Here is a 6,631-nt window from a genome sequence, read left to right as displayed (position 1 = left end):
TTCCCTCTCCCACTCCTCTCTCCCCCAGCCTAGAACGATCTCTCCTCTTCCGTACCATTCTCCGTCACGTTTTCGTTTTCTCTTTCCTCCTGCCGGGACCACACCTTCCCTAGTCATTAGTTACCCTTTCCCCCATTGGTTCCCTATTGCCCTCTCTTCCAACCTTTGTGAGAGGAGGAGGGAGTGTCTGCTTTCTACTTGACAGCTCTCCATTTCCTTCCTCCGTCTAGATGGTCGGTCTATTTCCGAGAATGCGTCCCATCCCTTCCTTTCCCTACGCATGTTTTCCTTTTTTTTCCCTATTCTAGCGCGGCAGTCCTGGAAAATTAACCGCGCGCACCGATGCCGGTTACTAATGGCTTCGGCAATAGCCATTGACCTTGACTGTTTTTGTCTACACTCACGCGTATTTTGCTTCGTTTTCTTTTTGTTTTTTCTTTATTTCTTAAGGTCTCTCAAAGTGTATGTGCAAGTGTATGGTTCATCACAAACTAAGCCAGTAAAGCATTATTTCTGGGTGTGCGTGTAACGTCATTAAGGCGTGTTTAATTACCCTCTTTCGAGCTTTAGTTTATGCATGCAGATTTGCCCTGCATACTTAGTCTTGCGCTGGATATAATGCGCTGATCAGAGAGAGATGTAGCGTGTCTGGAGTTTCGCTTTATGCACGGAGGTTACCGCATTGCAAGGTTATCGGACGGTGGTTTCGTCTAACCACATCAATGCGCCTGCTTTCTATCTCTCGCTGTGTGTGTGTGTGTGTGTGTGTGTGTGTGTGTGTGTGTGTGTGTGTGTGTGTGTGTGTGTGTGTGTGTGTGTGTGTGTGTGTGTGTGTGTGTGTGTGTGTGTGTGTTGGACGAGTGTTCTCGCCGAAACTATTTTTCGCAAGATATCTCTCCAATCCATTCGATCAAGGCGGTTCGCCAGCTAGCGAGGCTGTACCTCAAGCGCGGGAAGTTGCCCGAATATCTCTGAGATTTCTATGTATATGTGCTGTAAATAAGGTGTGCATGAGCCAGTGCATAAATGATGAAGAGTTGCTAAAGTAACTTCATTACTTTTCAAAAGTAATAGTAATATAATGTCATCACTTTTGACCAGCTGCAATTTGTTATGTAACTTAATGACTTTTTGGGAGTAAATTTGCCATCTCTGGTTATAATACAAGGTGTGTTTAGAAAAATCGCACGGTCCTCTATGCATTTGCATAAGACGACTCGAAGACAAAGTACTTTTGCACAGCCTCTGGGATCATTGCAAGCGTTCGGCTCCCCACGCGGTTTTGCAGGACCCCCGGGATCTGCACACCTCTGACTAAGCGACGATGACGTCATCATGTGACGTCAAGTGGCGCCTTGTTGACGTCATGATGGCGTCACAACATTTGGCTATCTGTGACGTCATGATGACGTCCTCACACGATGATCTTTTTTCTTTCATCACTCGTTAGTCAGCGTCTCTAACAGCCGCCTCAGGAGGACTCCCGAAATGCGCGTTTTAAGTTTTTGCAAAAGAAAAATTTTACTGATGTGTGCGATCCTCCATTTCGGCTTTACATCGCGTCCTGCATAGGGCGTTTAGTGCACTAGCGCCAAATTTTGTAAAGAAAGTGTCCTCTTTCTACATTTGTTTAGCACCGCGGGAACGCATTCATATGGCTTAGATATATACGTATTAATGAGAACTAACAGACAATTATGCCAAAGAAAGTATAGGGGATGTTATTCGTTGTAATTAGGATAAAGAGTGAAGAAAGTAAAGTGGACGAAAAGATAACTTGCCGCCGGCAGGGACCGAACCTGCGACCTTGGAATAACGCGTCCGATGCTCTACCACTGAGCTCCGGCGGCGGTCTTCCGTCCGTCCACTTTATGGGGTATATATGTGCATTTAAACCTGGGAGTGTTAGTCAGCGCCAGGCGCAGCCATGGCGGCGAGTGTGGAAAACATTATTGGCATTATTGTCTGTTAGTTCTCATTAATATTGCGTCTAACTAAAAAACGAGCCCTTAAATGTAATCGTCTTTCCTCAGATACAAACGTGTCATTCATCAGGCATGAGTGTGTACCCCAATAATAGAGACGTTCGCCTTCCAAGCATGAGGGTCGTGGGTTCAAATTCCCGCACCGGAAAGAAAATATTTCTATTTCTTTATGGTGATTATCGTCCCAAAACTCGGGAGACATTATAGGTCTGATCAGCCGCTCGTGGCGCTGAAATAAGTGCAATAGCTCGTCCGCAAGGCCTTACGGTATTGTCTGCTCTGTAGCGTATTTCTCTTCGGCCTCTTTCTAGAACTATGAACGAATTGGAGTACCGTGCTAGAGCAGTCCGTACCCGCACAGCCAGGTACTGTGCATATGGAACCAGCCTGACCCCTCAGGACACTTCTTTGTCTTCTCTGGCAGCCTCCAAAACGTCACTGACTGCACACGCGGCTCATTTCGTTTACGTCTGCTCAAACCATAAGAAAACACGATTAATTGGGTAGACATCAGCAGTAAATCGTGCTTGGCGCAGGTCTTTTACCGAATCGGTCGGAAAAAAGATAAGAAAATAAAAAAAGTCACAGTTTCGCCGCAACGGCGAAGCAATGAATGCGATAGCAACAAATTGGAATCTAACGCGAAGAACGGAAAGCAGCTCGAAATTGCCAGCTCGAGTCCAAAGGACGCACGAAAAGAACGCACACAGGACGAGCGCGAACTATCATGCGTCACAGCTCGATACTTGAAGAGCATTGCTAAAACACAAAGCAGGACGCACGAAACGAACGCACAGGTACACACAGGACGAGCGCGAACTAAATGTCGCAGTTGTTGCTTATTTCTGTTTGAAAAGCGCGCTCCTTTCGCAAACGCGGCCGCTACAGCGAGCGAAAAACCTTCGTCGCGTTCCTCGCGCCATCTCGCTGGCAATGAAGAAACGCTTATAAGCGCCTGCCGTCTCTGAGTCCGGCCAGCGGTAAAGGGTGTGTATATAACGCTCGCCGTTAGCTCCGTGGAGGATCGTCGTTTCGTGGCATAGTGACTATAGGCGATGCGCAAAGCGCCGACGACGCCATTTGCCGCCACGGCTCGGAAGCGTTGGTGGATCCCGGCGAGCACTGTTCCCGCGAGTGTGTACGCGAGTGCACGGATGGATGTGTTTTCATCGTGATTTAACGACTTTGTCGGGCTTCAGCGATGTCGACAAATAACTGCTGCGTTGTCGGCTGCTCAAACACACACAAAAAATTGCCAAGAACGCACTTCTACAGGTTTCCGGTGCTATTTCATGAGCGATGGCGGTGGTGGATTGCGGCTGTACGACGCAGAAGGTAAGCAATCGCGCTTTGTTTACGGCAGTGTTAGAACGATTACCGTGTTTTTATTTCTCCATTTATGTCGCTACGTCTTCAGCGAACGCTACTACGTTTACACTTGGTCGCCTCGCCTGCACTGTAGACGCTACGATGCACAAGAGGTTGTTATTACTGATAAGACGCGATACCTAGGCTCTCTTGAAAAACGAATGGCGCGAAGCGCAATGCCAGAGAATGTGGGGCAGGTGACGGCTCCTTTACAAAAGCGCCGTAGAATCACACGTGTGCTGCACGAAATCGGCTGCATTCTACCTATTGTTGCCACTGGAATGCGTTGATCGGTGCAGAATGTTCGCTGTGCGCTTCTGCACCGATGATGACAAGTTTATACTTTATTTTCTCACAAGTTTATCGTGCAGGTTTCAAAGTTTTACCAATTCGCGTGACCGCACCTGTGAAATCTATACGCTGGTGCGACAGCGCTCCCTGAAAATCTACTATATAAACACATGAACGTAAACGAAGCTACTGTAAACCGTGAAACTCTTCCGTGAAATGCGCCCAGTACATAATATAAAGAGTGTGAAACATCGTGTATATATTAAACATCAAACTTTTATTGTACTGTTGGTTTACGTGGTCCCTTCATTATCACTTGTGATCGGTGAAATGCAAGGAAGAAGTCCGCTCCCGAGCGAAAGAGCGCCAAGAGCGACCGCATTCCCCGCTCGCCCTCTGCGAATTAAAGGCAAGGCTAGAGGGAAGACAGGACGCGCGTTCCACGACGCGAGGTCGGTAGCATGCCCAACGAAAGCCAACGGAACGCGATCGTGCAAGTGCTCCGGCTTCGCATCGCCTCATGGTTCCATTTAGCGTCCCAAAAGCAAACATATTGCTCAAGGTGTGCCTTGCGTTTTTCGTAGAAATAATTTCTTTATCATGTACATTAAGACGAAAAGTTGAAAGCTCACTAGAGTGTATCGCCCGCAAAGTATGTCTTTTAGTGTGATTTAACTCTTGTACGGCAGGGTCCTCGCGCCGTTGCCGGTCCACCTCGCCCGTTGACGATCGGGCGAGGTGGCTACATGCAACTACTACTACTACACTTTAAGAAAAACATCTGGCGTTCTTTCGTTCTGCTTTTACAAAACATCTGGCGTCTTTCGTTGGTTTATTCATCAATCAACGGCGTTTTGAACAAAATTTTTATTGTTTAATCACGCACAGGAGAAATCTCACCAGGCACTACCTTGGAGGTAAACAATGGCTGCTAATGGCAATGAGAGACAGAAGAAGTCGGCTTTTAGCTAACACTTACACTTCTACTTCTACTAACGTTTCCTACTGGAACATGCCAATGGCTGCTAATGGGGAATGAGAGACAGAAGAATTCGGCTTTTAGTTAACGCGCACGCTGCGATTTTTTTATTGTTCAACAACGCACAGGAGAAATCTCCCACCGGCACCACCTTGGAGGTCAAAGCGTAAGACTTGTTACTCACTACTACGACCACGACGACTACGAGGGACGAACGGGTGCCGCCTTAAGGAGCTTCGCCCCTAAAACGTTGGTTGACGCGTCAACGCACGCAGGCATTAGTGACTGGGACGTTATAAAGAAAGCGGTGTACCTACGATGAGCTGTACTTCGTAGGGAAGCTTGTTGACGCTTGTCTGTGGCAAACACTTGGCGCGTATGGTGACATTGTCGTCCAGCACAGCTGTGACATCGAACACATGTCCGCTATTATAAATTCCGGCTCCTTTGCGCACACTATCGCCGGAAAAGTAATTATCTCGGACGCGCAGAAGTGGCAAATCGCACGCGCGCAAATGAGGCGTCTGCTACGCGACCCACCAACGCTTCCAACGGACCCCGCTACGCGGCTTTCAGTGGTGCCCCTATAGGCGCTGCGCATCGCGGATAACGCCACGGGATGCAGAGCGAGAGGTCCCTGGTTCGAGTCCGCGCTTCGGAAGCATTTTTCTAAATTATTTTTCTTTGGGACTTTCATATATATATATATATATATATATATATATATATATATATATATATATATATATATATATATATATATATACTTGTACATATACGGTGAATGACGGCGACGGGGACGGACAAAAACCAGCCGAGACTGTCCATATAATTGCTATCGCAATAAAACTGAGTACAGTCCCGGACGACATTTGTATATGCAATTTTTCGAAAGATGATGAAAGATTCGAAAGATGAAACGTCTTTCACTTAATGCGTTATCATAAATTCGTGGCATGGCTTTAGTCAAGGAGGTTTCGGTGAGTCAGTCAGTCAACGAAATTTACTAAGGCGAAAGCCTTAGACTTAGGCCCGTATTCTGAACTTTAACATATTGGAACAGAGCAAGCGACTATCCAAAATTTTCACTTCCCCTCTGGGTGTGGTATATAGGCGGCCAAGAAGTGTCAGGGATCATTTAAGTAATTCAAAGATAGTTAGAAAGCCTCAAATCGGGTGTCGCCCTTGCGGAAAAGGAAGGTGCAAAGTATGCAAACACATGCAGACAACAACGGTGGCGGAAAGCACATACTCAAGTTTTAAGCACAGGATAAGTGGTACACTCGACTACGACTCAAGCAACGTCATATACCTTTTTGGAATGTGGGGTATGGAACATGCAATACGTAGGCCAGACAGACACGCCTTTTAGAATTAGGTTCAACAACCATCGGTCACATGTACGTTCCCTGCCCGGCCTTCCGCTTTCTAAACAGTGTCGCATTGAAAGATCACAGTTTCGAGGGTATCAGGGTTACACTCTTGGAAAACAATTTTCGAACAATCAGAGAACGGGAACAACGGGCATCTTATTTTATCTACAAATTCAACACGATAGAAAACGGAATAAATGAACACCCGGACACCCTCTCCGCATTACGATCATTAAAACGCCCAAACGCCATTCTCTAATCAGTCCCCGGCCCCTTGCCTCCCATTGCGAGAATAACGATGTTTTGAATGATACCGCTCCTTGGTGCAGCTGTGAGTTTATGCGTCTCACTAACCAGGATTAATCTGCCACTTTAACCACAGCCGGCATGCACAGATAAGTGGTCCCGGACGTCGTACAGTGCAGTGTACGTCACATGGCACTGTACTTAAACTGTCAAGTTACACTAGCAAGCTTTCAGTCCGTCTTTTTCCTTTACACCCCTTCTATTTTTCTACATCTTTTTCTCTCCCAAAAAGAGCCAATGTCCTTAATGAATATTCACGACGCGGCAACACTACCAGCCTCTTCAGATCTTACGCCCACGCGGACACGTAAAAGCATGAGCTGAAAGAC

Source organism: Rhipicephalus sanguineus, chromosome 8 (assembly GCF_013339695.2).
Source record: "Rhipicephalus sanguineus isolate Rsan-2018 chromosome 8, BIME_Rsan_1.4, whole genome shotgun sequence".
In the NCBI taxonomy this organism is placed as follows: Eukaryota; Metazoa; Arthropoda; class Arachnida; order Ixodida; family Ixodidae; genus Rhipicephalus; species Rhipicephalus sanguineus.
Note: the sequence above shows the minus strand (reverse complement) of the source record.